General features: G+C 48.7%; 44 non-coding genes across 44 annotated transcripts; all 44 read right to left on the reverse strand.

Moving 5' to 3' along the window:
- Positions 1-475: 475 nt before the first annotated feature.
- On the reverse strand, positions 476-594 carry LOC142401357 (5S ribosomal RNA). The gene has a single exon (XR_012773108.1). It is a non-coding gene; the product is annotated as a 5S ribosomal RNA (ribosomal RNA).
- A 364-nt stretch (positions 595-958) lies between these two features.
- Positions 959-1,149, reverse strand: LOC142368342 (U2 spliceosomal RNA). The gene has a single exon (XR_012767316.1). It is a non-coding gene; the product is annotated as a U2 spliceosomal RNA (small nuclear RNA).
- Positions 1,150-1,453: 304 nt separating this feature from the next.
- LOC142373560 (U5 spliceosomal RNA) lies at positions 1,454-1,566 on the reverse strand. Its single transcript, XR_012768521.1, has one exon. It is a non-coding gene; the product is annotated as a U5 spliceosomal RNA (small nuclear RNA).
- Positions 1,567-2,170: 604 nt separating this feature from the next.
- Positions 2,171-2,289, reverse strand: LOC142401360 (5S ribosomal RNA). The gene has a single exon (XR_012773109.1). It is a non-coding gene; the product is annotated as a 5S ribosomal RNA (ribosomal RNA).
- A 364-nt stretch (positions 2,290-2,653) lies between these two features.
- Positions 2,654-2,844, reverse strand: LOC142367964 (U2 spliceosomal RNA). Its single transcript, XR_012767218.1, has one exon. It is a non-coding gene; the product is annotated as a U2 spliceosomal RNA (small nuclear RNA).
- Positions 2,845-3,148: 304 nt separating this feature from the next.
- On the reverse strand, positions 3,149-3,261 carry LOC142373943 (U5 spliceosomal RNA). Its single transcript, XR_012768607.1, has one exon. It is a non-coding gene; the product is annotated as a U5 spliceosomal RNA (small nuclear RNA).
- Positions 3,262-3,865: 604 nt separating this feature from the next.
- Positions 3,866-3,984, reverse strand: LOC142401365 (5S ribosomal RNA). The gene has a single exon (XR_012773110.1). It is a non-coding gene; the product is annotated as a 5S ribosomal RNA (ribosomal RNA).
- Positions 3,985-4,348: 364 nt separating this feature from the next.
- Positions 4,349-4,539, reverse strand: LOC142367970 (U2 spliceosomal RNA). The gene has a single exon (XR_012767219.1). It is a non-coding gene; the product is annotated as a U2 spliceosomal RNA (small nuclear RNA).
- Positions 4,540-4,843: 304 nt separating this feature from the next.
- Positions 4,844-4,956, reverse strand: LOC142373949 (U5 spliceosomal RNA). The gene has a single exon (XR_012768608.1). It is a non-coding gene; the product is annotated as a U5 spliceosomal RNA (small nuclear RNA).
- Positions 4,957-5,560: 604 nt separating this feature from the next.
- On the reverse strand, positions 5,561-5,679 carry LOC142401369 (5S ribosomal RNA). The gene has a single exon (XR_012773111.1). It is a non-coding gene; the product is annotated as a 5S ribosomal RNA (ribosomal RNA).
- Positions 5,680-6,043: 364 nt separating this feature from the next.
- On the reverse strand, positions 6,044-6,234 carry LOC142367976 (U2 spliceosomal RNA). Its single transcript, XR_012767220.1, has one exon. It is a non-coding gene; the product is annotated as a U2 spliceosomal RNA (small nuclear RNA).
- Positions 6,235-6,538: 304 nt separating this feature from the next.
- On the reverse strand, positions 6,539-6,651 carry LOC142373954 (U5 spliceosomal RNA). The gene has a single exon (XR_012768610.1). It is a non-coding gene; the product is annotated as a U5 spliceosomal RNA (small nuclear RNA).
- Positions 6,652-7,255: 604 nt separating this feature from the next.
- On the reverse strand, positions 7,256-7,374 carry LOC142401374 (5S ribosomal RNA). The gene has a single exon (XR_012773112.1). It is a non-coding gene; the product is annotated as a 5S ribosomal RNA (ribosomal RNA).
- Positions 7,375-7,738: 364 nt separating this feature from the next.
- Positions 7,739-7,929, reverse strand: LOC142367983 (U2 spliceosomal RNA). Its single transcript, XR_012767221.1, has one exon. It is a non-coding gene; the product is annotated as a U2 spliceosomal RNA (small nuclear RNA).
- Positions 7,930-8,233: 304 nt separating this feature from the next.
- LOC142373961 (U5 spliceosomal RNA) lies at positions 8,234-8,346 on the reverse strand. Its single transcript, XR_012768611.1, has one exon. It is a non-coding gene; the product is annotated as a U5 spliceosomal RNA (small nuclear RNA).
- A 604-nt stretch (positions 8,347-8,950) lies between these two features.
- On the reverse strand, positions 8,951-9,069 carry LOC142401380 (5S ribosomal RNA). Its single transcript, XR_012773113.1, has one exon. It is a non-coding gene; the product is annotated as a 5S ribosomal RNA (ribosomal RNA).
- A 364-nt stretch (positions 9,070-9,433) lies between these two features.
- On the reverse strand, positions 9,434-9,624 carry LOC142367984 (U2 spliceosomal RNA). Its single transcript, XR_012767222.1, has one exon. It is a non-coding gene; the product is annotated as a U2 spliceosomal RNA (small nuclear RNA).
- Positions 9,625-9,928: 304 nt separating this feature from the next.
- On the reverse strand, positions 9,929-10,041 carry LOC142373565 (U5 spliceosomal RNA). The gene has a single exon (XR_012768522.1). It is a non-coding gene; the product is annotated as a U5 spliceosomal RNA (small nuclear RNA).
- Positions 10,042-10,645: 604 nt separating this feature from the next.
- Positions 10,646-10,764, reverse strand: LOC142401395 (5S ribosomal RNA). The gene has a single exon (XR_012773115.1). It is a non-coding gene; the product is annotated as a 5S ribosomal RNA (ribosomal RNA).
- A 364-nt stretch (positions 10,765-11,128) lies between these two features.
- Positions 11,129-11,319, reverse strand: LOC142369960 (U2 spliceosomal RNA). The gene has a single exon (XR_012767751.1). It is a non-coding gene; the product is annotated as a U2 spliceosomal RNA (small nuclear RNA).
- Positions 11,320-11,623: 304 nt separating this feature from the next.
- LOC142373570 (U5 spliceosomal RNA) lies at positions 11,624-11,736 on the reverse strand. The gene has a single exon (XR_012768523.1). It is a non-coding gene; the product is annotated as a U5 spliceosomal RNA (small nuclear RNA).
- Positions 11,737-12,340: 604 nt separating this feature from the next.
- On the reverse strand, positions 12,341-12,459 carry LOC142374618 (5S ribosomal RNA). The gene has a single exon (XR_012768757.1). It is a non-coding gene; the product is annotated as a 5S ribosomal RNA (ribosomal RNA).
- Positions 12,460-12,823: 364 nt separating this feature from the next.
- Positions 12,824-13,014, reverse strand: LOC142367987 (U2 spliceosomal RNA). Its single transcript, XR_012767223.1, has one exon. It is a non-coding gene; the product is annotated as a U2 spliceosomal RNA (small nuclear RNA).
- A 304-nt stretch (positions 13,015-13,318) lies between these two features.
- Positions 13,319-13,431, reverse strand: LOC142373575 (U5 spliceosomal RNA). Its single transcript, XR_012768524.1, has one exon. It is a non-coding gene; the product is annotated as a U5 spliceosomal RNA (small nuclear RNA).
- A 604-nt stretch (positions 13,432-14,035) lies between these two features.
- Positions 14,036-14,154, reverse strand: LOC142401401 (5S ribosomal RNA). Its single transcript, XR_012773116.1, has one exon. It is a non-coding gene; the product is annotated as a 5S ribosomal RNA (ribosomal RNA).
- Positions 14,155-14,518: 364 nt separating this feature from the next.
- On the reverse strand, positions 14,519-14,709 carry LOC142369965 (U2 spliceosomal RNA). The gene has a single exon (XR_012767752.1). It is a non-coding gene; the product is annotated as a U2 spliceosomal RNA (small nuclear RNA).
- Positions 14,710-15,013: 304 nt separating this feature from the next.
- LOC142373580 (U5 spliceosomal RNA) lies at positions 15,014-15,126 on the reverse strand. Its single transcript, XR_012768525.1, has one exon. It is a non-coding gene; the product is annotated as a U5 spliceosomal RNA (small nuclear RNA).
- A 604-nt stretch (positions 15,127-15,730) lies between these two features.
- LOC142401407 (5S ribosomal RNA) lies at positions 15,731-15,849 on the reverse strand. The gene has a single exon (XR_012773117.1). It is a non-coding gene; the product is annotated as a 5S ribosomal RNA (ribosomal RNA).
- A 364-nt stretch (positions 15,850-16,213) lies between these two features.
- Positions 16,214-16,404, reverse strand: LOC142369971 (U2 spliceosomal RNA). The gene has a single exon (XR_012767756.1). It is a non-coding gene; the product is annotated as a U2 spliceosomal RNA (small nuclear RNA).
- Positions 16,405-16,708: 304 nt separating this feature from the next.
- Positions 16,709-16,821, reverse strand: LOC142373592 (U5 spliceosomal RNA). The gene has a single exon (XR_012768527.1). It is a non-coding gene; the product is annotated as a U5 spliceosomal RNA (small nuclear RNA).
- A 604-nt stretch (positions 16,822-17,425) lies between these two features.
- Positions 17,426-17,544, reverse strand: LOC142375363 (5S ribosomal RNA). Its single transcript, XR_012768940.1, has one exon. It is a non-coding gene; the product is annotated as a 5S ribosomal RNA (ribosomal RNA).
- A 364-nt stretch (positions 17,545-17,908) lies between these two features.
- On the reverse strand, positions 17,909-18,099 carry LOC142367994 (U2 spliceosomal RNA). Its single transcript, XR_012767224.1, has one exon. It is a non-coding gene; the product is annotated as a U2 spliceosomal RNA (small nuclear RNA).
- Positions 18,100-18,403: 304 nt separating this feature from the next.
- On the reverse strand, positions 18,404-18,516 carry LOC142373966 (U5 spliceosomal RNA). Its single transcript, XR_012768612.1, has one exon. It is a non-coding gene; the product is annotated as a U5 spliceosomal RNA (small nuclear RNA).
- Positions 18,517-19,120: 604 nt separating this feature from the next.
- Positions 19,121-19,239, reverse strand: LOC142401414 (5S ribosomal RNA). The gene has a single exon (XR_012773118.1). It is a non-coding gene; the product is annotated as a 5S ribosomal RNA (ribosomal RNA).
- A 364-nt stretch (positions 19,240-19,603) lies between these two features.
- On the reverse strand, positions 19,604-19,794 carry LOC142368346 (U2 spliceosomal RNA). Its single transcript, XR_012767319.1, has one exon. It is a non-coding gene; the product is annotated as a U2 spliceosomal RNA (small nuclear RNA).
- A 304-nt stretch (positions 19,795-20,098) lies between these two features.
- LOC142373595 (U5 spliceosomal RNA) lies at positions 20,099-20,211 on the reverse strand. Its single transcript, XR_012768528.1, has one exon. It is a non-coding gene; the product is annotated as a U5 spliceosomal RNA (small nuclear RNA).
- Positions 20,212-20,815: 604 nt separating this feature from the next.
- Positions 20,816-20,934, reverse strand: LOC142401416 (5S ribosomal RNA). The gene has a single exon (XR_012773119.1). It is a non-coding gene; the product is annotated as a 5S ribosomal RNA (ribosomal RNA).
- A 364-nt stretch (positions 20,935-21,298) lies between these two features.
- LOC142368351 (U2 spliceosomal RNA) lies at positions 21,299-21,489 on the reverse strand. The gene has a single exon (XR_012767322.1). It is a non-coding gene; the product is annotated as a U2 spliceosomal RNA (small nuclear RNA).
- Positions 21,490-21,793: 304 nt separating this feature from the next.
- Positions 21,794-21,906, reverse strand: LOC142373601 (U5 spliceosomal RNA). Its single transcript, XR_012768530.1, has one exon. It is a non-coding gene; the product is annotated as a U5 spliceosomal RNA (small nuclear RNA).
- Positions 21,907-22,515: 609 nt separating this feature from the next.
- LOC142401418 (5S ribosomal RNA) lies at positions 22,516-22,634 on the reverse strand. Its single transcript, XR_012773120.1, has one exon. It is a non-coding gene; the product is annotated as a 5S ribosomal RNA (ribosomal RNA).
- Positions 22,635-22,998: 364 nt separating this feature from the next.
- LOC142368000 (U2 spliceosomal RNA) lies at positions 22,999-23,189 on the reverse strand. The gene has a single exon (XR_012767225.1). It is a non-coding gene; the product is annotated as a U2 spliceosomal RNA (small nuclear RNA).
- Positions 23,190-23,493: 304 nt separating this feature from the next.
- Positions 23,494-23,606, reverse strand: LOC142373972 (U5 spliceosomal RNA). The gene has a single exon (XR_012768613.1). It is a non-coding gene; the product is annotated as a U5 spliceosomal RNA (small nuclear RNA).
- Positions 23,607-24,210: 604 nt separating this feature from the next.
- Positions 24,211-24,329, reverse strand: LOC142401423 (5S ribosomal RNA). The gene has a single exon (XR_012773121.1). It is a non-coding gene; the product is annotated as a 5S ribosomal RNA (ribosomal RNA).
- Positions 24,330-24,693: 364 nt separating this feature from the next.
- Positions 24,694-24,884, reverse strand: LOC142368005 (U2 spliceosomal RNA). Its single transcript, XR_012767226.1, has one exon. It is a non-coding gene; the product is annotated as a U2 spliceosomal RNA (small nuclear RNA).
- Between the last annotated feature and the right edge of the window lie 294 nt (positions 24,885-25,178).

A 25,178-nucleotide genomic window follows, 5' to 3' on the forward strand; every position in this document is an offset into this window, starting at 1 on the left:
GGCTGCTTTGTCTTTTACTCTGTGCAAAAGACTAGGGGTCTTGAGGCTTTGTTCTGACCGCTCATTGGGTGTAGAGGTTTTTTTCAAGCAATTCTCCCAGTCGGCCCAATCCCAGAGCCATCTCAAAGTGGAGTTCACTTTCACTCTCTTTTCGCAGACTAAAAGCCAGAGTTTTATCTCAGAAGCTAAGCAGAGTCGGGCCTGGTTAGTACTTGGATGGGGAGACCGCCTGGGAATACCAGGTGCTGTAAGCCTTTTGGCTTCTCCAGGCGCATGCAGTTTGACTGCGTCAAATGCAAAGGCAGTCCCTGTTTGACTTTTTGGAACTGCTCCTTTGTCAGGACAAAGTTAAATGTATGAGGATCAAAGGCAACCATGACCTGGGACACCTTAGCAGATCCAGGATCAGCAAGATGGATCACAGGGTGATCAACAGATGTTTCAACAAAAGACATGCAGAGAGAAGAGAGAAAAATGCTTACAGCACCTGGTATTCCCAAGTGGTCTCCCATCCAAGTACTAACCAGGCCCGACCCTGCTTGGCTTCCGAGTTCGGACGAGATCGGGCGTGTTCAGGGCGGTGTGGCCGTAAGCCACAGTCCCCGTGACAAATATGTGTTACATAGGTGCTGGAACCATACGTTGCCCCTATTTTACCAGAGAGTTGGCTTGAGAGGCTGATGTTGAGCCTGCACGTCGACTTCCCTGATGTGATTGTTCTCTGCAGCTGAAAATGGGACTCTCAGATAACTTAGTGTGTGTCTGTCAAGCTCCTCTGTTCTCTGTGTGTAGTTTGGTGTTCATGGTCATACAGAGAAACCAGGGAAGCTCAATCCCACGACGTGCTCATAAACTGCGTCTTTTCTAAAGATTATAGTTCCATTTTAGAAGTCAGAATACAACGGCTCCCTGAAACTACCACCAAGTACCGCTGGTTTTGTTATTTCACAAGAGTTGGGAAGAGTGCACCGTTCCCGGCAGCACTGCAGTACCGGGTCGATGCGTGGAGTGAACGGAGCAAGCCCCTTTTTCAACCCCTGTGCCTAAAAATCCATTTAATATGTAGTCCTCATATAGAGGACGTATCAGATATTAAACTGATAAGAACAGATACTACACTTGATCTTAGCCAAAAGGCCGAGAAGCGATAACCCTCCACTGTTTCACGTCCGAGAGCCCTTCCTGGCACAATGCGCACTTGTGGCGGTGCTCTTTTTTTGCCTACAAAGCGTCACTTTGCACCTCCGCCCACCCGCTGCAGTGAGCACTCTTCAGCCGTTTCAGATGGTACAACTTTGCACTCCCGCCCGCTCCACTGAGCACCATTCAAACAACAACAATTTAGCGCTCCAGCTTTGAACATGGGCACGGTCTCAAGAAATAAGGTGACTCTACTCCGAGAAGTCACTTGGCACAGCAAGAAGATTTCCTTTGCACAGACAGAATGGGCTTCACCCGCAAAGGTAAAGCCTTCCAAAAATAGAAACAACTCATTAATGCTGCTCTCCACGGAAGTCTTTAGTAAAAGGCGAAAGACTTGTACGTTATGAAGAGAAACCAGAGTACGAGTATTTGACACTGCGGGAGCAGTGCATCAGGCTAGTTGGCATAGCCACCTTCCCCACGGTGAGCTTTGCTTGGTTGAGACGCTGGCTCCTCGGCCGACCAGGTAGGAACAATCGGGCCCTATTCAATGGCTGCTTTGTCTTTTACTCTGTGCAAAAGACTAGGGGTCTTGAGGCTTTGTTCTGACCGCTCATTGGGTGTAGAGGTTTTTTTCAAGCAATTCTCCCAGTCGGCCCAATCCCAGAGCCATCTCAAAGTGGAGTTCACTTTCACTCTCTTTTCGCAGACTAAAAGCCAGAGTTTTATCTCAGAAGCTAAGCAGAGTCGGGCCTGGTTAGTACTTGGATGGGGAGACCGCCTGGGAATACCAGGTGCTGTAAGCCTTTTGGCTTCTCCAGGCGCATGCAGTTTGACTGCGTCAAATGCAAAGGCAGTCCCTGTTTGACTTTTTGGAACTGCTCCTTTGTCAGGACAAAGTTAAATGTATGAGGATCAAAGGCAACCATGACCTGGGACACCTTAGCAGATCCAGGATCAGCAAGATGGATCACAGGGTGATCAACAGATGTTTCAACAAAAGACATGCAGAGAGAAGAGAGAAAAATGCTTACAGCACCTGGTATTCCCAAGTGGTCTCCCATCCAAGTACTAACCAGGCCCGACCCTGCTTGGCTTCCGAGTTCGGACGAGATCGGGCGTGTTCAGGGCGGTGTGGCCGTAAGCCACAGTCCCTGTGACAAATATGTGTTACATAGGTGCTGGAACCATACGTTGCCCCTATTTTACCAGAGAGTTGGCTTGAGAGGCTGATGTTGAGCCTGCACGTCGACTTCCCTGATGTGATTGTTCTCTGCAGCTGAAAATGGGACTCTCAGATAACTTAGTGTGTGTCTGTCAAGCTCCTCTGTTCTCTGTGTGTAGTTTGGTGTTCATGGTCATACAGAGAAACCAGGGAAGCTCAATCCCACGACGTGCTCATAAACTGCGTCTTTTCTAAAGATTATAGTTCCATTTTAGAAGTCAGAATACAACGGCTCCCTGAAACTACCACCAAGTACCGCTGGTTTTGTTATTTCACAAGAGTTGGGAAGAGTGCACCGTTCCCGGCGGCACTGCAGTACCGGGTCGATGCGTGGAGTGAACGGAGCAAGCCCCTTTTTCAACCCCTGTGCCTAAAAATCCATTTAATATGTAGTCCTCATATAGAGGACGTATCAGATATTAAACTGATAAGAACAGATACTACACTTGATCTTAGCCAAAAGGCCGAGAAGCGATAACCCTCCACTGTTTCACGTCCGAGAGCCCTTCCTGGCACAATGCGCACTTGTGGCGGTGCTCTTTTTTTGCCTACAAAGCGTCACTTTGCACCTCCGCCCACCCGCTGCAGTGAGCACTCTTCAGCCGTTTCAGATGGTACAACTTTGCACTCCCGCCCGCTCCACTGAGCACCATTCAAACAACAACAATTTAGCGCTCCAGCTTTGAACATGGGCACGGTCTCAAGAAATAAGGTGACTCTACTCCGAGAAGTCACTTGGCACAGCAAGAAGATTTCCTTTGCACAGACAGAATGGGCTTCACCCGCAAAGGTAAAGCCTTCCAAAAATAGAAACAACTCATTAATGCTGCTCTCCACGGAAGTCTTTAGTAAAAGGCAAAAGACTTGTACGTTATGAAGAGAAACCAGAGTACGAGTATTTGACACTGCGGGAGCAGTGCATCAGGCTAGTTGGCATAGCCACCTTCCCCACGGTGAGCTTTGCTTGGTTGAGACGCTGGCTCCTCGGCCGACCAGGTAGGAACAATCGGGCCCTATTCAATGGCTGCTTTGTCTTTTACTCTGTGCAAAAGACTAGGGGTCTTGAGGCTTTGTTCTGACCGCTCATTGGGTGTAGAGGTTTTTTTCAAGCAATTCTCCCAGTCGGCCCAATCCCAGAGCCATCTCAAAGTGGAGTTCACTTTCACTCTCTTTTCGCAGACTAAAAGCCAGAGTTTTATCTCAGAAGCTAAGCAGAGTCGGGCCTGGTTAGTACTTGGATGGGGAGACCGCCTGGGAATACCAGGTGCTGTAAGCCTTTTGGCTTCTCCAGGCGCATGCAGTTTGACTGCGTCAAATGCAAAGGCAGTCCCTGTTTGACTTTTTGGAACTGCTCCTTTGTCAGGACAAAGTTAAATGTATGAGGATCAAAGGCAACCATGACCTGGGACACCTTAGCAGATCCAGGATCAGCAAGATGGATCACAGGGTGATCAACAGATGTTTCAACAAAAGACATGCAGAGAGAAGAGAGAAAAATGCTTACAGCACCTGGTATTCCCAAGTGGTCTCCCATCCAAGTACTAACCAGGCCCGACCCTGCTTGGCTTCCGAGTTCGGACGAGATCGGGCGTGTTCAGGGCGGTGTGGCCGTAAGCCACAGTCCCTGTGACAAATATATGTTACATAGGTGCTGGAACCATACGTTGCCCCTATTTTACCAGAGAGTTGGCTTGAGAGGCTGATGTTGAGCCTGCACGTCGACTTCCCTGATGTGATTGTTCTCTGCAGCTGAAAATGGGACTCTCAGATAACTTAGTGTGTGTCTGTCAAGCTCCTCTGTTCTCTGTGTGTAGTTTGGTGTTCATGGTCATACAGAGAAACCAGGGAAGCTCAATCCCACGACGTGCTCATAAACTGCGTCTTTTCTAAAGATTATAGTTCCATTTTAGAAGTCAGAATACAATGGCTCCCTGAAACTACCACCAAGTACCGCTGGTTTTGTTATTTCACAAGAGTTGGGAAGAGTGCACCGTTCCCGGCGGCACTGCAGTACCGGGTCGATGCGTGGAGTGAACGGAGCAAGCCCCTTTTTCAACCCCTGTGCCTAAAAATCCATTTAATATGTAGTCCTCATATAGAGGACGTATCAGATATTAAACTGATAAGAACAGATACTACACTTGATCTTAGCCAAAAGGCCGAGAAGCGATAACCCTCCACTGTTTCACGTCCGAGAGCCCTTCCTGGCACAATGCGCACTTGTGGCGGTGCTCTTTTTTTGCCTACAAAGCGTCACTTTGCACCTCCGCCCACCCGCTGCAGTGAGCACTCTTCAGCCGTTTCAGATGGTACAACTTTGCACTCCCGCCCGCTCCACTGAGCACCATTCAAACAACAACAATTTAGCGCTCCAGCTTTGAACATGGGCACGGTCTCAAGAAATAAGGTGACTCTACTCCGAGAAGTCACTTGGCACAGCAAGAAGATTTCCTTTGCACAGACAGAATGGGCTTCACCCGCAAAGGTAAAGCCTTCCAAAAATAGAAACAACTCATTAATGCTGCTCTCCACGGAAGTCTTTAGTAAAAGGCAAAAGACTTGTACGTTATGAAGAGAAACCAGAGTACGAGTATTTGACACTGCGGGAGCAGTGCATCAGGCTAGTTGGCATAGCCACCTTCCCCACGGTGAGCTTTGCTTGGTTGAGACGCTGGCTCCTCGGCCGACCAGGTAGGAACAATCGGGCCCTATTCAATGGCTGCTTTGTCTTTTACTCTGTGCAAAAGACTAGGGGTCTTGAGGCTTTGTTCTGACCGCTCATTGGGTGTAGAGGTTTTTTTCAAGCAATTCTCCCAGTCGGCCCAATCCCAGAGCCATCTCAAAGTGGAGTTCACTTTCACTCTCTTTTCGCAGACTAAAAGCCAGAGTTTTATCTCAGAAGCTAAGCAGAGTCGGGCCTGGTTAGTACTTGGATGGGGAGACCGCCTGGGAATACCAGGTGCTGTAAGCCTTTTGGCTTCTCCAGGCGCATGCAGTTTGACTGCGTCAAATGCAAAGGCAGTCCCTGTTTGACTTTTTGGAACTGCTCCTTTGTCAGGACAAAGTTAAATGTATGAGGATCAAAGGCAACCATGACCTGGGACACCTTAGCAGATCCAGGATCAGCAAGATGGATCACAGGGTGATCAACAGATGTTTCAACAAAAGACATGCAGAGAGAAGAGAGAAAAATGCTTACAGCACCTGGTATTCCCAAGTGGTCTCCCATCCAAGTACTAACCAGGCCCGACCCTGCTTGGCTTCCGAGTTCGGACGAGATCGGGCGTGTTCAGGGCGGTGTGGCCGTAAGCCACAGTCCCTGTGACAAATATGTGTTACATAGGTGCTGGAACCATACGTTGCCCCTATTTTACCAGAGAGTTGGCTTGAGAGGCTGATGTTGAGCCTGCACGTCGACTTCCCTGATGTGATTGTTCTCTGCAGCTGAAAATGGGACTCTCAGATAACTTAGTGTGTGTCTGTCAAGCTCCTCTGTTCTCTGTGTGTAGTTTGGTGTTCATGGTCATACAGAGAAACCAGGGAAGCTCAATCCCACGACGTGCTCATAAACTGCGTCTTTTCTAAAGATTATAGTTCCATTTTAGAAGTCAGAATACAATGGCTCCCTGAAACTACCACCAAGTACCGCTGGTTTTGTTATTTCACAAGAGTTGGGAAGAGTGCACCGTTCCCGGCGGCACTGCAGTACCGGGTCGATGCGTGGAGTGAACGGAGCAAGCCCCTTTTTCAACCCCTGTGCCTAAAAATCCATTTAATATGTAGTCCTCATATAGAGGACGTATCAGATATTAAACTGATAAGAACAGATACTACACTTGATCTTAGCCAAAAGGCCGAGAAGCGATAACCCTCCACTGTTTCACGTCCGAGAGCCCTTCCTGGCACAATGCGCACTTGTGGCGGTGCTCTTTTTTTGCCTACAAAGCGTCACTTTGCACCTCCGCCCACCCGCTGCAGTGAGCACTCTTCAGCCGTTTCAGATGGTACAACTTTGCACTCCCGCCCGCTCCACTGAGCACCATTCAAACAACAACAATTTAGCGCTCCAGCTTTGAACATGGGCACGGTCTCAAGAAATAAGGTGACTCTACTCCGAGAAGTCACTTGGCACAGCAAGAAGATTTCCTTTGCACAGACAGAATGGGCTTCACCCGCAAAGGTAAAGCCTTCCAAAAATAGAAACAACTCATTAATGCTGCTCTCCACGGAAGTCTTTAGTAAAAGGCAAAAGACTTGTACGTTATGAAGAGAAACCAGAGTACGAGTATTTGACACTGCGGGAGCAGTGCATCAGGCTAGTTGGCATAGCCACCTTCCCCACGGTGAGCTTTGCTTGGTTGAGACGCTGGCTCCTCGGCCGACCAGGTAGGAACAATCGGGCCCTATTCAATGGCTGCTTTGTCTTTTACTCTGTGCAAAAGACTAGGGGTCTTGAGGCTTTGTTCTGACCGCTCATTGGGTGTAGAGGTTTTTTTCAAGCAATTCTCCCAGTCGGCCCAATCCCAGAGCCATCTCAAAGTGGAGTTCACTTTCACTCTCTTTTCGCAGACTAAAAGCCAGAGTTTTATCTCAGAAGCTAAGCAGAGTCGGGCCTGGTTAGTACTTGGATGGGGAGACCGCCTGGGAATACCAGGTGCTGTAAGCCTTTTGGCTTCTCCAGGCGCATGCAGTTTGACTGCGTCAAATGCAAAGGCAGTCCCTGTTTGACTTTTTGGAACTGCTCCTTTGTCAGGACAAAGTTAAATGTATGAGGATCAAAGGCAACCATGACCTGGGACACCTTAGCAGATCCAGGATCAGCAAGATGGATCACAGGGTGATCAACAGATGTTTCAACAAAAGACATGCAGAGAGAAGAGAGAAAAATGCTTACAGCACCTGGTATTCCCAAGTGGTCTCCCATCCAAGTACTAACCAGGCCCGACCCTGCTTGGCTTCCGAGTTCGGACGAGATCGGGCGTGTTCAGGGCGGTGTGGCCGTAAGCCACAGTCCCTGTGACAAATATGTGTTACATAGGTGCTGGAACCATACGTTGCCCCTATTTTACCAGAGAGTTGGCTTGAGAGGCTGATGTTGAGCCTGCACGTCGACTTCCCTGATGTGATTGTTCTCTGCAGCTGAAAATGGGACTCTCAGATAACTTAGTGTGTGTCTGTCAAGCTCCTCTGTTCTCTGTGTGTAGTTTGGTGTTCATGGTCATACAGAGAAACCAGGGAAGCTCAATCCCACGACGTGCTCATAAACTGCGTCTTTTCTAAAGATTATAGTTCCATTTTAGAAGTCAGAATACAATGGCTCCCTGAAACTACCACCAAGTACCGCTGGTTTTGTTATTTCACAAGAGTTGGGAAGAGTGCACCGTTCCCGGCGGCACTGCAGTACCGGGTCGATGCGTGGAGTGAACGGAGCAAGCCCCTTTTTCAACCCCTGTGCCTAAAAATCCATTTAATATGTAGTCCTCATATAGAGGACGTATCAGATATTAAACTGATAAGAACAGATACTACACTTGATCTTAGCCAAAAGGCCGAGAAGCGATAACCCTCCACTGTTTCACGTCCGAGAGCCCTTCCTGGCACAATGCGCACTTGTGGCGGTGCTCTTTTTTTGCCTACAAAGCGTCACTTTGCACCTCCGCCCACCCGCTGCAGTGAGCACTCTTCAGCCGTTTCAGATGGTACAACTTTGCACTCCCGCCCGCTCCACTGAGCACCATTCAAACAACAACAATTTAGCGCTCCAGCTTTGAACATGGGCACGGTCTCAAGAAATAAGGTGACTCTACTCCGAGAAGTCACTTGGCACAGCAAGAAGATTTCCTTTGCACAGACAGAATGGGCTTCACCCGCAAAGGTAAAGCCTTCCAAAAATAGAAACAACTCATTAATGCTGCTCTCCACGGAAGTCTTTAGTAAAAGGCAAAAGACTTGTACGTTATGAAGAGAAACCAGAGTACGAGTATTTGACACTGCGGGAGCAGTGCATCAGGCTAGTTGGCATAGCCACCTTCCCCACGGTGAGCTTTGCTTGGTTGAGACGCTGGCTCCTCGGCCGACCAGGTAGGAACAATCGGGCCCTATTCAATGGCTGCTTTGTCTTTTACTCTGTGCAAAAGACTAGGGGTCTTGAGGCTTTGTTCTGACCGCTCATTGGGTGTAGAGGTTTTTTTCAAGCAATTCTCCCAGTCGGCCCAATCCCAGAGCCATCTCAAAGTGGAGTTCACTTTCACTCTCTTTTCGCAGACTAAAAGCCAGAGTTTTATCTCAGAAGCTAAGCAGAGTCGGGCCTGGTTAGTACTTGGATGGGGAGACCGCCTGGGAATACCAGGTGCTGTAAGCCTTTTGGCTTCTCCAGGCGCATGCAGTTTGACTGCGTCAAATGCAAAGGCAGTCCCTGTTTGACTTTTTGGAACTGCTCCTTTGTCAGGACAAAGTTAAATGTATGAGGATCAAAGGCAACCATGACCTGGGACACCTTAGCAGATCCAGGATCAGCAAGATGGATCACAGGGTGATCAACAGATGTTTCAACAAAAGACATGCAGAGAGAAGAGAGAAAAATGCTTACAGCACCTGGTATTCCCAAGTGGTCTCCCATCCAAGTACTAACCAGGCCCGACCCTGCTTGGCTTCCGAGTTCGGACGAGATCGGGCGTGTTCAGGGCGGTGTGGCCGTAAGCCACAGTCCCTGTGACAAATATGTGTTACATAGGTGCTGGAACCATACGTTGCCCCTATTTTACCAGAGAGTTGGCTTGAGAGGCTGATGTTGAGCCTGCACGTCGACTTCCCTGATGTGATTGTTCTCTGCAGCTGAAAATGGGACTCTCAGATAACTTAGTGTGTGTCTGTCAAGCTCCTCTGTTCTCTGTGTGTAGTTTGGTGTTCATGGTCATACAGAGAAACCAGGGAAGCTCAATCCCACGACGTGCTCATAAACTGCGTCTTTTCTAAAGATTATAGTTCCATTTTAGAAGTCAGAATACAACGGCTCCCTGAAACTACCACCAAGTACCGCTGGTTTTGTTATTTCACAAGAGTTGGGAAGAGTGCACCGTTCCCGGCGGCACTGCAGTACCGGGTCGATGCGTGGAGTGAACGGAGCAAGCCCCTTTTTCAACCCCTGTGCCTAAAAATCCATTTAATATGTAGTCCTCATATAGAGGACGTATCAGATATTAAACTGATAAGAACAGATACTACACTTGATCTTAGCCAAAAGGCCGAGAAGCGATAACCCTCCACTGTTTCACGTCCGAGAGCCCTTCCTGGCACAATGCGCACTTGTGGCGGTGCTCTTTTTTTGCCTACAAAGCGTCACTTTGCACCTCCGCCCACCCGCTGCAGTGAGCACTCTTCAGCCGTTTCAGATGGTACAACTTTGCACTCCCGCCCGCTCCACTGAGCACCATTCAAACAACAACAATTTAGCGCTCCAGCTTTGAACATGGGCACGGTCTCAAGAAATAAGGTGACTCTACTCCGAGAAGTCACTTGGCACAGCAAGAAGATTTCCTTTGCACAGACAGAATGGGCTTCACCCGCAAAGGTAAAGCCTTCCAAAAATAGAAACAACTCATTAATGCTGCTCTCCACGGAAGTCTTTAGTAAAAGGCGAAAGACTTGTACGTTATGAAGAGAAACCAGAGTACGAGTATTTGACACTGCGGGAGCAGTGCATCAGGCTAGTTGGCATAGCCACCTTCCCCACGGTGAGCTTTGCTTGGTTGAGACGCTGGCTCCTCGGCCGACCAGGTAGGAACAATCGGGCCCTATTCAATGGCTGCTTTGTCTTTTACTCTGTGCAAAAGACTAGGGGTCTTGAGGCTTTGTTCTGACCGCTCATTGGGTGTAGAGGTTTTTTTCAAGCAATTCTCCCAGTCGGCCCAATCCCAGAGCCATCTCAAAGTGGAGTTCACTTTCACTCTCTTTTCGCAGACTAAAAGCCAGAGTTTTATCTCAGAAGCTAAGCAGAGTCGGGCCTGGTTAGTACTTGGATGGGGAGACCGCCTGGGAATACCAGGTGCTGTAAGCCTTTTGGCTTCTCCAGGCGCATGCAGTTTGACTGCGTCAAATGCAAAGGCAGTCCCTGTTTGACTTTTTGGAACTGCTCCTTTGTCAGGACAAAGTTAAATGTATGAGGATCAAAGGCAACCATGACCTGGGACACCTTAGCAGATCCAGGATCAGCAAGATGGATCACAGGGTGATCAACAGATGTTTCAACAAAAGACATGCAGAGAGAAGAGAGAAAAATGCTTACAGCACCTGGTATTCCCAAGTGGTCTCCCATCCAAGTACTAACCAGGCCCGACCCTGCTTGGCTTCCGAGTTCGGACGAGATCGGGCGTGTTCAGGGCGGTGTGGCCGTAAGCCACAGTCCCTGTGACAAATATGTGTTACATAGGTGCTGGAACCATACGTTGCCCCTATTTTACCAGAGAGTTGGCTTGAGAGGCTGATGTTGAGCCTGCACGTCGACTTCCCTGATGTGATTGTTCTCTGCAGCTGAAAATGGGACTCTCAGATAACTTAGTGTGTGTCTGTCAAGCTCCTCTGTTCTCTGTGTGTAGTTTGGTGTTCATGGTCATACAGAGAAACCAGGGAAGCTCAATCCCACGACGTGCTCATAAACTGCGTCTTTTCTAAAGATTATAGTTCCATTTTAGAAGTCAGAATACAACGGCTCCCTGAAACTACCACCAAGTACCGCTGGTTTTGTTATTTCACAAGAGTTGGGAAGAGTGCACCGTTCCCGGCGGCACTGCAGTACCGGGTCGATGCGTGGAGTGAACGGAGCAAGCCCCTTTTTCAACCCCTGTGCCTAAAAATCCATTTAATATGTAGTCCTCATATAGAGGACGTATCAGATAGTAAACTGATAAGAACAGATACTACACTTGATCTTAGCCAAAAGGCCGAGAAGCGATAACCCTCCACTGTTTCACGTCCGAGAGCCCTTCCTGGCACAATGCGCACTTGTGGCGGTGCTCTTTTTTTGCCTACAAAGCGTCACTTTGCACCTCCGCCCACCCGCTGCAGTGAGCACTCTTCAGCCGTTTCAGATGGTACAACTTTGCACTCCCGCCCGCTCCACTGAGCACCATTCAAACAACAACAATTTAGCGCTCCAGCTTTGAACATGGGCACGGTCTCAAGAAATAAGGTGACTCTACTCCGAGAAGTCACTTGGCACAGCAAGAAGATTTCCTTTGCACAGACAGAATGGGCTTCACCCGCAAAGGTAAAGCCTTCCAAAAATAGAAACAACTCATTAATGCTGCTCTCCACGGAAGTCTTTAGTAAAAGGCGAAAGACTTGTACGTTATGAAGAGAAACCAGAGTACGAGTATTTGACACTGCGGGAGCAGTGCATCAGGCTAGTTGGCATAGCCACCTTCCCCACGGTGAGCTTTGCTTGGTTGAGACGCTGGCTCCTCGGCCGACCAGGTAGGAACAATCGGGCCCTATTCAATGGCTGCTTTGTCTTTTACTCTGTGCAAAAGACTAGGGGTCTTGAGGCTTTGTTCTGACCGCTCATTGGGTGTAGAGGTTTTTTTCAAGCAATTCTCCCAGTCGGCCCAATCCCAGAGCCATCTCAAAGTGGAGTTCACTTTCACTCTCTTTTCGCAGACTAAAAGCCAGAGTTTTATCTCAGAAGCTAAGCAGAGTCGGGCCTGGTTAGTACTTGGATGGGGAGACCGCCTGGGAATACCAGGTGCTGTAAGCCTTTTGGCTTCTCCAGGCGCATGCAGTTTGACTGCGTCAAATGCAAAGGCAGTCCCTGTTTGACTTTTTGGAACTGCTCCTTTGTCAGGACAAAGTTAAATGTATGAGGATCAAAGGCAACCATGACCTGGGACACCTTAGCAGATCCAGGATCAGCAAGATGGATCACAGGGTGATCAACAGATGTTTCAACAAAAGACATGCAGAGAGAAGAGAGAAAAATGCTTACAGCACCTGGTATTCCCAAGTGGTCTCCCATCCAAGTACTAACCAGGCCCGACCCTGCTTGGCTTCCGAGTTCGGACGAGATCGGGCGTGTTCAGGGCGGTGTGGCCATAAGCCACAGTCCCTGTGACAAATATGTGTTACATAGGTGCTGGAACCATACGTTGCCCCTATTTCACCAGAGAGTTGGCTTGAGAGGCTGATGTTGAGCCTGCACGTCGACTTCCCTGATGTGATTGTTCTCTGCAGCTGAAAATGGGACTCTCAGATAACTTAGTGTGTGTCTGTCAAGCTCCTCTGTTCTCTGTGTGTAGTTTGGTGTTCATGGTCATACAGAGAAACCAGGGAAGCTCAATCCCACGACGTGCTCATAAACTGCGTCTTTTCTAAAGATTATAGTTCCATTTTAGAAGTCAGAATACAACGGCTCCCTGAAACTACCACCAAGTACCGCTGGTTTTGTTATTTCACAAGAGTTGGGAAGAGTGCACCGTTCCCGGCGGCACTGCAGTACCGGGTCGATGCGTGGAGTGAACGGAGCAAGCCCCTTTTTCAACCCCTGTGCCTAAAAATCCATTTAATATGTAGTCCTCATATAGAGGACGTATCAGATATTAAACTGATAAGAACAGATACTACACTTGATCTTAGCCAAAAGGCCGAGAAGCGATAACCCTCCACTGTTTCACGTCCGAGAGCCCTTCCTGGCACAATGCGCACTTGTGGCGGTGCTCTTTTTTTGCCTACAAAGCGTCACTTTGCACCTCCGCCCACCCGCTGCAGTGAGCACTCTTCAGCCGTTTCAGATGGTACAACTTTGCACTCCCGCCCGCTCCACTGAGCACCATTCAAACAACAACAATTTAGCGCTCCAGCTTTGAACATGGGCACGGTCTCAAGAAATAAGGTGACTCTACTCCGAGAAGTCACTTGGCACAGCAAGAAGATTTCCTTTGCACAGACAGAATGGGCTTCACCCGCAAAGGTAAAGCCTTCCAAAAATAGAAACAACTCATTAATGCTGCTCTCCACGGAAGTCTTTAGTAAAAGGCGAAAGACTTGTACGTTATGAAGAGAAACCAGAGTACGAGTATTTGACACTGCGGGAGCAGTGCATCAGGCTAGTTGGCATAGCCACCTTCCCCACGGTGAGCTTTGCTTGGTTGAGACGCTGGCTCCTCGGCCGACCAGGTAGGAACAATCGGGCCCTATTCAATGGCTGCTTTGTCTTTTACTCTGTGCAAAAGACTAGGGGTCTTGAGGCTTTGTTCTGACCGCTCATTGGGTGTAGAGGTTTTTTTCAAGCAATTCTCCCAGTCGGCCCAATCCCAGAGCCATCTCAAAGTGGAGTTCACTTTCACTCTCTTTTCGCAGACTAAAAGCCAGAGTTTTATCTCAGAAGCTAAGCAGAGTCGGGCCTGGTTAGTACTTGGATGGGGAGACCGCCTGGGAATACCAGGTGCTGTAAGCCTTTTGGCTTCTCCAGGCGCATGCAGTTTGACTGCGTCAAATGCAAAGGCAGTCCCTGTTTGACTTTTTGGAACTGCTCCTTTGTCAGGACAAAGTTAAATGTATGAGGATCAAAGGCAACCATGACCTGGGACACCTTAGCAGATCCAGGATCAGCAAGATGGATCACAGGGTGATCAACAGATGTTTCAACAAAAGACATGCAGAGAGAAGAGAGAAAAATGCTTACAGCACCTGGTATTCCCAAGTGGTCTCCCATCCAAGTACTAACCAGGCCCGACCCTGCTTGGCTTCCGAGTTCGGACGAGATCGGGCGTGTTCAGGGCGGTGTGGCCGTAAGCCACAGTCCCTGTGACAAATATGTGTTACATAGGTGCTGGAACCATACGTTGCCCCTATTTCACCAGAGAGTTGGCTTGAGAGGCTGATGTTGAGCCTGCACGTCGACTTCCCTGATGTGATTGTTCTCTGCAGCTGAAAATGGGACTCTCAGATAACTTAGTGTGTGTCTGTCAAGCTCCTCTGTTCTCTGTGTGTAGTTTGGTGTTCATGGTCATACAGAGAAACCAGGGAAGCTCAATCCCACGACGTGCTCATAAACTGCGTCTTTTCTAAAGATTATAGTTCCATTTTAGAAGTCAGAATACAACGGCTCCCTGAAACTACCACCAAGTACCGCTGGTTTTGTTATTTCACAAGAGTTGGGAAGAGTGCACCGTTCCCGGCGGCACTGCAGTACCGGGTCGATGCGTGGAGTGAACGGAGCAAGCCCCTTTTTCAACCCCTGTGCCTAAAAATCCATTTAATATGTAGTCCTCATATAGAGGACGTATCAGATAGTAAACTGATAAGAACAGATACTACACTTGATCTTAGCCAAAAGGCCGAGAAGCGATAACCCTCCACTGTTTCACGTCCGAGAGCCCTTCCTGGCACAATGCGCACTTGTGGCGGTGCTCTTTTTTTGCCTACAAAGCGTCACTTTGCACCTCCGCCCACCCGCTGCAGTGAGCACTCTTCAGCCGTTTCAGATGGTACAACTTTGCACTCCCGCCCGCTCCACTGAGCACCATTCAAACAACAACAATTTAGCGCTCCAGCTTTGAACATGGGCACGGTCTCAAGAAATAAGGTGACTCTACTCCGAGAAGTCACTTGGCACAGCAAGAAGATTTCCTTTGCACAGACAGAATGGGCTTCACCCGCAAAGGTAAAGCCTTCCAAAAATAGAAACAACTCATTAATGCTGCTCTCCACGGAAGTCTTTAGTAAAAGGCGAAAGACTTGTACGTTATGAAGAGAAACCAGAGTACGAGTATTTGACACTGCGGGAGCAGTGCATCAGGCTAGTTGGCATAGCCACCTTCCCCACGGTGAGCTTTGCTTGGTTGAGACGCTGGCTCCTCGGCCGACCAGGTAGGAACAATCGGGCCCTATTCAATGGCTGCTTTGTCTTTTACTCTGTGCAAAAGACTAGGGGTCTTGAGGCTTTGTTCTGACCGCTCATTGGGTGTAGAGGTTTTTTTCAAGCAATTCTCCCAGTCGGCCCAATCCCAGAGCCATCTCAAAGTGGAGTTCACTTTCACTCTCTTTTCGCAGACTAAAAGCCAGAGTTTTATCTCAGAAGCTAAGCAGAGTCGGGCCTGGTTAGTACTTGGATGGGGAGACCGCCTGGGAATACCAGGTGCTGTAAGCCTTTTGGCTTCTCCAGGCGCATGCAGTTTGACTGCGTCAAATGCAAAGGCAGTCCCTGTTTGACTTTTTGGAACTGCTCCTTTGTCAGGACAAAGTTAAATGTATGAGGATCAAAGGCAACCATGACCTGGGACACCTTAGCAGATCCAGGATCAGCAAGATGGATCACAGGGTGATCAACAGATGTTTCAACAAAAGACATGCAGAGAGAAGAGAGAAAAATGCTTACAGCACCTGGTATTCCCAAGTGGTCTCCCATCCAAGTACTAACCAGGCCCGACCCTGCTTGGCTTCCGAGTTCGGACGAGATCGGGCGTGTTCAGGGCGGTGTGGCCGTAAGCCACAGTCCCTGTGACAAATATGTGTTACATAGGTGCTGGAACCATACGTTGCCCCTATTTTACCAGAGAGTTGGCTTGAGAGGCTGATGTTGAGCCTGCACGTCGACTTCCCTGATGTGATTGTTCTCTGCAGCTGAAAATGGGACTCTCAGATAACTTAGTGTGTGTCTGTCAAGCTCCTCTGTTCTCTGTGTGTAGTTTGGTGTTCATGGTCATACAGAGAAACCAGGGAAGCTCAATCCCACGACGTGCTCATAAACTGCGTCTTTTCTAAAGATTATAGTTCCATTTTAGAAGTCAGAATACAACGGCTCCCTGAAACTACCACCAAGTACCGCTGGTTTTGTTATTTCACAAGAGTTGGGAAGAGTGCACCGTTCCCGGCGGCACTGCAGTACCGGGTCGATGCGTGGAGTGAACGGAGCAAGCCCCTTTTTCAACCCCTGTGCCTAAAAATCCATTTAATATGTAGTCCTCATATAGAGGACGTATCAGATAGTAAACTGATAAGAACAGATACTACACTTGATCTTAGCCAAAAGGCCGAGAAGCGATAACCCTCCACTGTTTCACGTCCGAGAGCCCTTCCTGGCACAATGCGCACTTGTGGCGGTGCTCTTTTTTTGCCTACAAAGCGTCACTTTGCACCTCCGCCCACCCGCTGCAGTGAGCACTCTTCAGCCGTTTCAGATGGTACAACTTTGCACTCCCGCCCGCTCCACTGAGCACCATTCAAACAACAACAATTTAGCGCTCCAGCTTTGAACATGGGCACGGTCTCAAGAAATAAGGTGACTCTACTCCGAGAAGTCACTTGGCACAGCAAGAAGATTTCCTTTGCACAGACAGAATGGGCTTCACCCGCAAAGGTAAAGCCTTCCAAAAATAGAAACAACTCATTAATGCTGCTCTCCACGGAAGTCTTTAGTAAAAGGCGAAAGACTTGTACGTTATGAAGAGAAACCAGAGTACGAGTATTTGACACTGCGGGAGCAGTGCATCAGGCTAGTTGGCATAGCCACCTTCCCCACGGTGAGCTTTGCTTGGTTGAGACGCTGGCTCCTCGGCCGACCAGGTAGGAACAATCGGGCCCTATTCAATGGCTGCTTTGTCTTTTACTCTGTGCAAAAGACTAGGGGTCTTGAGGCTTTGTTCTGACCGCTCATTGGGTGTAGAGGTTTTTTTCAAGCAATTCTCCCAGTCGGCCCAATCCCAGAGCCATCTCAAAGTGGAGTTCACTTTCACTCTCTTTTCGCAGACTAAAAGCCAGAGTTTTATCTCAGAAGCTAAGCAGAGTCGGGCCTGGTTAGTACTTGGATGGGGAGACCGCCTGGGAATACCAGGTGCTGTAAGCCTTTTGGCTTCTCCAGGCGCATGCAGTTTGACTGCGTCAAATGCAAAGGCAGTCCCTGTTTGACTTTTTGGAACTGCTCCTTTGTCAGGACAAAGTTAAATGTATGAGGATCAAAGGCAACCATGACCTGGGACACCTTAGCAGATCCAGGATCAGCAAGATGGATCACAGGGTGATCAACAGATGTTTCAACAAAAGACATGCAGAGAGAAGAGAGAAAAATGCTTACAGCACCTGGTATTCCCAAGTGGTCTCCCATCCAAGTACTAACCAGGCCCGACCCTGCTTGGCTTCCAAGTTCGGACGAGATCGGGCGTGTTCAGGGCGGTGTGGCCGTAAGCCACAGTCCCTGTGACAAATATGTGTTACATAGGTGCTGGAACCATACGTTGCCCCTATTTTACCAGAGAGTTGGCTTGAGAGGCTGATGTTGAGCCTGCACGTCGACTTCCCTGATGTGATTGTTCTCTGCAGCTGAAAATGGGACTCTCAGATAACTTAGTGTGTGTCTGTCAAGCTCCTCTGTTCTCTGTGTGTAGTTTGGTGTTCATGGTCATACAGAGAAACCAGGGAAGCTCAATCCCACGACGTGCTCATAAACTGCGTCTTTTCTAAAGATTATAGTTCCATTTTAGAAGTCAGAATACAACGGCTCCCTGAAACTACCACCAAGTACCGCTGGTTTTGTTATTTCACAAGAGTTGGGAAGAGTGCACCGTTCCCGGCGGCACTGCAGTACCGGGTCGATGCGTGGAGTGAACGGAGCAAGCCCCTTTTTCAACCCCTGTGCCTAAAAATCCATTTAATATGTAGTCCTCATATAGAGGACGTATCAGATATTAAACTGATAAGAACAGATACTACACTTGATCTTAGCCAAAAGGCCGAGAAGCGATAACCCTCCACTGTTTCACGTCCGAGAGCCCTTCCTGGCACAATGCGCACTTGTGGCGGTGCTCTTTTTTTGCCTACAAAGCGTCACTTTGCACCTCCGCCCACCCGCTGCAGTGAGCACTCTTCAGCCGTTTCAGATGGTACAACTTTGCACTCCCGCCCGCTCCACTGAGCACCATTCAAACAACAACAATTTAGCGCTCCAGCTTTGAACATGGGCACGGTCTCAAGAAATAAGGTGACTCTACTCCGAGAAGTCACTTGGCACAGCAAGAAGATTTCCTTTGCACAGACAGAATGGGCTTCACCCGCAAAGGTAAAGCCTTCCAAAAATAGAAACAACTCATTAATGCTGCTCTCCACGGAAGTCTTTAGTAAAAGGCAAAAGACTTGTACGTTATGAAGAGAAACCAGAGTACGAGTATTTGACACTGCGGGAGCAGTGCATCAGGCTAGTTGGCATAGCCACCTTCCCCACGGTGAGCTTTGCTTGGTTGAGACGCTGGCTCCTCGGCCGACCAGGTAGGAACAATCGGGCCCTATTCAATGGCTGCTTTGTCTTTTACTCTGTGCAAAAGACTAGGGGTCTTGAGGCTTTGTTCTGACCGCTCATTGGGTGTAGAGGTTTTTTTCAAGCAATTCTCCCAGTCGGCCCAATCCCAGAGCCATCTCAAAGTGGAGTTCACTTTCACTCTCTTTTCGCAGACTAAAAGCCAGAGTTTTATCTCAGAAGCTAAGCAGAGTCGGGCCTGGTTAGTACTTGGATGGGGAGACCGCCTGGGAATACCAGGTGCTGTAAGCCTTTTGGCTTCTCCAGGCGCATGCAGTTTGACTGCGTCAAATGCAAAGGCAGTCCCTGTTTGACTTTTTGGAACTGCTCCTTTGTCAGGACAAAGTTAAATGTATGAGGATCAAAGGCAACCATGACCTGGGACACCTTAGCAGATCCAGGATCAGCAAGATGGATCACAGGGTGATCAACAGATGTTTCAACAAAAGACATGCAGAGAGAAGAGAGAAAAATGCTTACAGCACCTGGTATTCCCAAGTGGTCTCCCATCCAAGTACTAACCAGGCCCGACCCTGCTTGGCTTCCGAGTTCGGACGAGATCGGGCGTGTTCAGGGCGGTGTGGCCGTAAGCCACAGTCCCCGTGACAAATATGTGTTACATAGGTGCTGGAACCATACGTTGCCCCTATTTTACCAGAGAGTTGGCTTGAGAGGCTGATGTTGAGCCTGCACGTCGACTTCCCTGATGTGATTGTTCTCTGCAGCTGAAAATGGGACTCTCAGATAACTTAGTGTGTGTCTGTCAAGCTCCTCTGTTCTCTGTGTGTAGTTTGGTGTTCATGGTCATACAGAGAAACCAGGGAAGCTCAATCCCACGACGTGCTCATAAACTGCGTCTTTTCTAAAGATTATAGTTCCATTTTAGAAGTCAGAATACAACGGCTCCCTGAAACTACCACCAAGTACCGCTGGTTTTGTTATTTCACAAGAGTTGGGAAGAGTGCACCGTTCCCGGCAGCACTGCAGTACCGGGTCGATGCGTGGAGTGAACGGAGCAAGCCCCTTTTTCAACCCCTGTGCCTAAAAATCCATTTAATATGTAGTCCTCATATAGAGGACGTATCAGATATTAAACTGATAAGAACAGATACTACACTTGATCTTAGCCAAAAGGCCGAGAAGCGATAACCCTCCACTGTTTCACGTCCGAGAGCCCTTCCTGGCACAATGCGCACTTGTGGCGGTGCTCTTTTTTTGCCTACAAAGCGTCACTTTGCACCTCCGCCCACCCGCTGCAGTGAGCACTCTTCAGCCGTTTCAGATGGTACAACTTTGCACTCCCGCCCGCTCCACTGAGCACCATTCAAACAACAACAATTTAGCGCTCCAGCTTTGAACATGGGCACGGTCTCAAGAAATAAGGTGACTCTACTCCGAGAAGTCACTTGGCACAGCAAGAAGATTTCCTTTGCACAGACAGAATGGGCTTCACCCGCAAAGGTAAAGCCTTCCAAAAATAGAAACAACTCATTAATGCTGCTCTCCACGGAAGTCTTTAGTAAAAGGCGAAAGACTTGTACGTTATGAAGAGAAACCAGAGTACGAGTATTTGACACTGCGGGAGCAGTGCATCAGGCTAGTTGGCATAGCCACCTTCCCCACGGTGAGCTTTGCTTGGTTGAGACGCTGGCTCCTCGGCCGACCAGGTAGGAACAATCGGGCCCTATTCAATGGCTGCTTTGTCTTTTACTCTGTGCAAAAGACTAGGGGTCTTGAGGCTTTGTTCTGACCGCTCATTGGGTGTAGAGGTTTTTTTCAAGCAATTCTCCCAGTCGGCCCAATCCCAGAGCCATCTCAAAGTGGAGTTCACTTTCACTCTCTTTTCGCAGACTAAAAGCCAGAGTTTTATCTCAGAAGCTAAGCAGAGTCGGGCCTGGTTAGTACTTGGATGGGGAGACCGCCTGGGAATACCAGGTGCTGTAAGCCTTTTGGCTTCTCCAGGCGCATGCAGTTTGACTGCGTCAAATGCAAAGGCAGTCCCTGTTTGACTTTTTGGAACTGCTCCTTTGTCAGGACAAAGTTAAATGTATGAGGATCAAAGGCAACCATGACCTGGGACACCTTAGCAGATCCAGGATCAGCAAGATGGATCACAGGGTGATCAACAGATGTTTCAACAAAAGACATGCAGAGAGAAGAGAGAAAAATGCTTACAGCACCTGGTATTCCCAAGTGGTCTCCCATCCAAGTACTAACCAGGCCCGACCCTGCTTGGCTTCCGAGTTCGGACGAGATCGGGCGTGTTCAGGGCGGTGTGGCCGTAAGCCACAGTCCCCGTGACAAATATGTGTTACATAGGTGCTGGAACCATACGTTGCCCCTATTTTACCAGAGAGTTGGCTTGAGAGGCTGATGTTGAGCCTGCACGTCGACTTCCCTGATGTGATTGTTCTCTGCAGCTGAAAATGGGACTCTCAGATAACTTAGTGTGTGTCTGTCAAGCTCCTCTGTTCTCTGTGTGTAGTTTGGTGTTCATGGTCATACAGAGAAACCAGGGAAGCTCAATCCCACGACGTGCTCATAAACTGCGTCTTTTCTAAAGATTATAGTTCCATTTTAGAAGTCAGAATACAACGGCTCCCTGAAACTACCACCAAGTACCGCTGGTTTTGTTATTTCACAAGAGTTGGGAAGAGTGCACCGTTCCCGGCAGCACTGCAGTACCGGGTCGATGCGTGGAGTGAACGGAGCAAGCCCCTTTTTCAACCCCTGTGCCTAAAAATCCATTTAATATGTAGTCCTCATATAGAGGACGTATCAGATATTAAACTGATAAGAACAGATACTACACTTGATCTTAGCCAAAAGGCCGAGAAGCGATAACCCTCCACTGTTTCACGTCCGAGAGCCCTTCCTGGCACAATGCGCACTTGTGGCGGTGCTCTTTTTTTGCCTACAAAGCGTCACTTTGCACCTCCGCCCACCCGCTGCAGTGAGCACTCTTCAGCCGTTTCAGATGGTACAACTTTGCACTCCCGCCCGCTCCACTGAGCACCATTCAAACAACAACAATTTAGCGCTCCAGCTTTGAACATGGGCACGGTCTCAAGAAATAAGGTGACTCTACTCCGAGAAGTCACTTGGCACAGCAAGAAGATTTCCTTTGCACAGACAGAATGGGCTTCACCCGCAAAGGTAAAGCCTTCCAAAAATAGAAACAACTCATTAATGCTGCTCTCCACGGAAGTCTTTAGTAAAAGGCGAAAGACTTGTACGTTATGAAGAGAAACCAGAGTACGAGTATTTGACACTGCGGGAGCAGTGCATCAGGCTAGTTGGCATAGCCACCTTCCCCACGGTGAGCTTTGCTTGGTTGAGACGCTGGCTCCTCGGCCGACCAGGTAGGAACAATCGGGCCCTATTCAATGGCTGCTTTGTCTTTTACTCTGTGCAAAAGACTAGGGGTCTTGAGGCTTTGTTCTGACCGCTCATTGGGTGTAGAGGTTTTTTTCAAGCAATTCTCCCAGTCGGCCCAATCCCAGAGCCATCTCAAAGTGGAGTTCACTTTCACTCTCTTTTCGCAGACTAAAAGCCAGAGTTTTATCTCAGAAGCTAAGCAGAGTCGGGCCTGGTTAGTACTTGGATGGGGAGACCGCCTGGGAATACCAGGTGCTGTAAGCCTTTTGGCTTCTCCAGGCGCATGCAGTTTGACTGCGTCAAATGCAAAGGCAGTCCCTGTTTGACTTTTTGGAACTGCTCCTTTGTCAGGACAAAGTTAAATGTATGAGGATCAAAGGCAACCATGACCTGGGACACCTTAGCAGATCCAGGATCAGCAAGATGGATCACAGGGTGATCAACAGATGTTTCAACAAAAGACATGCAGAGAGAAGAGAAGAGAGAAAAATGCTTACAGCACCTGGTATTCCCAAGTGGTCTCCCATCCAAGTACTAACCAGGCCCGACCCTGCTTGGCTTCCGAGTTCGGACGAGATCGGGCGTGTTCAGGGCGGTGTGGCCGTAAGCCACAGTCCCTGTGACAAATATGTGTTACATAGGTGCTGGAACCATACGTTGCCCCTATTTTACCAGAGAGTTGGCTTGAGAGGCTGATGTTGAGCCTGCACGTCGACTTCCCTGATGTGATTGTTCTCTGCAGCTGAAAATGGGACTCTCAGATAACTTAGTGTGTGTCTGTCAAGCTCCTCTGTTCTCTGTGTGTAGTTTGGTGTTCATGGTCATACAGAGAAACCAGGGAAGCTCAATCCCACGACGTGCTCATAAACTGCGTCTTTTCTAAAGATTATAGTTCCATTTTAGAAGTCAGAATACAATGGCTCCCTGAAACTACCACCAAGTACCGCTGGTTTTGTTATTTCACAAGAGTTGGGAAGAGTGCACCGTTCCCGGCGGCACTGCAGTACCGGGTCGATGCGTGGAGTGAACGGAGCAAGCCCCTTTTTCAACCCCTGTGCCTAAAAATCCATTTAATATGTAGTCCTCATATAGAGGACGTATCAGATATTAAACTGATAAGAACAGATACTACACTTGATCTTAGCCAAAAGGCCGAGAAGCGATAACCCTCCACTGTTTCACGTCCGAGAGCCCTTCCTGGCACAATGCGCACTTGTGGCGGTGCTCTTTTTTTGCCTACAAAGCGTCACTTTGCACCTCCGCCCACCCGCTGCAGTGAGCACTCTTCAGCCGTTTCAGATGGTACAACTTTGCACTCCCGCCCGCTCCACTGAGCACCATTCAAACAACAACAATTTAGCGCTCCAGCTTTGAACATGGGCACGGTCTCAAGAAATAAGGTGACTCTACTCCGAGAAGTCACTTGGCACAGCAAGAAGATTTCCTTTGCACAGACAGAATGGGCTTCACCCGCAAAGGTAAAGCCTTCCAAAAATAGAAACAACTCATTAATGCTGCTCTCCACGGAAGTCTTTAGTAAAAGGCAAAAGACTTGTACGTTATGAAGAGAAACCAGAGTACGAGTATTTGACACTGCGGGAGCAGTGCATCAGGCTAGTTGGCATAGCCACCTTCCCCACGGTGAGCTTTGCTTGGTTGAGACGCTGGCTCCTCGGCCGACCAGGTAGGAACAATCGGGCCCTATTCAATGGCTGCTTTGTCTTTTACTCTGTGCAAAAGACTAGGGGTCTTGAGGCTTTGTTCTGACCGCTCATTGGGTGTAGAGGTTTTTTTCAAGCAATTCTCCCAGTCGGCCCAATCCCAGAGCCATCTCAAAGTGGAGTTCACTTTCACTCTCTTTTCGCAGACTAAAAGCCAGAGTTTTATCTCAGAAGCTAAGCAGAGTCGGGCCTGGTTAGTACTTGGATGGGGAGACCGCCTGGGAATACCAGGTGCTGTAAGCCTTTTGGCTTCTCCAGGCGCATGCAGTTTGACTGCGTCAAATGCAAAGGCAGTCCCTGTTTGACTTTTTGGAACTGCTCCTTTGTCAGGACAAAGTTAAATGTATGAGGATCAAAGGCAACCATGACCTGGGACACCTTAGCAGATCCAGGATCAGCAAGATGGATCACAGGGTGATCAACAGATGTTTCAACAAAAGACATGCAGAGAGAAGAGAGAAAAATGCTTACAGCACCTGGTATTCCCAAGTGGTCTCCCATCCAAGTACTAACCAGGCCCGACCCTGCTTGGCTTCCGAGTTCGGACGAGATCGGGCGTGTTCAGGGCGGTGTGGCCGTAAGCCACAGTCCCTGTGACAAATATGTGTTACATAGGTGCTGGAACCATACGTTGCCCCTATTTTACCAGAGAGTTGGCTTGAGAGGCTGATGTTGAGCCTGCACGTCGACTTCCCTGATGTGATTGTTCTCTGCAGCTGAAAATGGGACTCTCAGATAACTTAGTGTGTGTCTGTCAAGCTCCTCTGTTCTCTGTGTGTAGTTTGGTGTTCATGGTCATACAGAGAAACCAGGGAAGCTCAATCCCACGACGTGCTCATAAACTGCGTCTTTTCTAAAGATTATAGTTCCATTTTAGAAGTCAGAATACAATGGCTCCCTGAAACTACCACCAAGTACCGCTGGTTTTGTTATTTCACAAGAGTTGGGAAGAGTGCACCGTTCCCGGCGGCACTGCAGTACCGGGTCGATGCGTGGAGTGAACGGAGCAAGCCCCTTTTTCAACCCCTGTGCCTAAAAATCCATTTAATATGTAGTCCTCATATAGAGGACGTATCAGATATTAAACTGATAAGAACAGATACTACACTTGATCTTAGCCAAAAGGCCGAGAAGCGATAACCCTCCACTGTTTCACGTCCGAGAGCCCTTCCTGGCACAATGCGCACTTGTGGCGGTGCTCTTTTTTTGCCTACAAAGCGTCACTTTGCACCTCCGCCCACCCGCTGCAGTGAGCACTCTTCAGCCGTTTCAGATGGTACAACTTTGCACTCCCGCCCGCTCCACTGAGCACCATTCAAACAACAACAATTTAGCGCTCCAGCTTTGAACATGGGCACGGTCTCAAGAAATAAGGTGACTCTACTCCGAGAAGTCACTTGGCACAGCAAGAAGATTTCCTTTGCACAGACAG

This window comes from Odontesthes bonariensis, chromosome 2 (assembly GCF_027942865.1).
Source record: "Odontesthes bonariensis isolate fOdoBon6 chromosome 2, fOdoBon6.hap1, whole genome shotgun sequence".
NCBI classification, from domain to species: Eukaryota; Metazoa; Chordata; class Actinopteri; order Atheriniformes; family Atherinopsidae; genus Odontesthes; species Odontesthes bonariensis.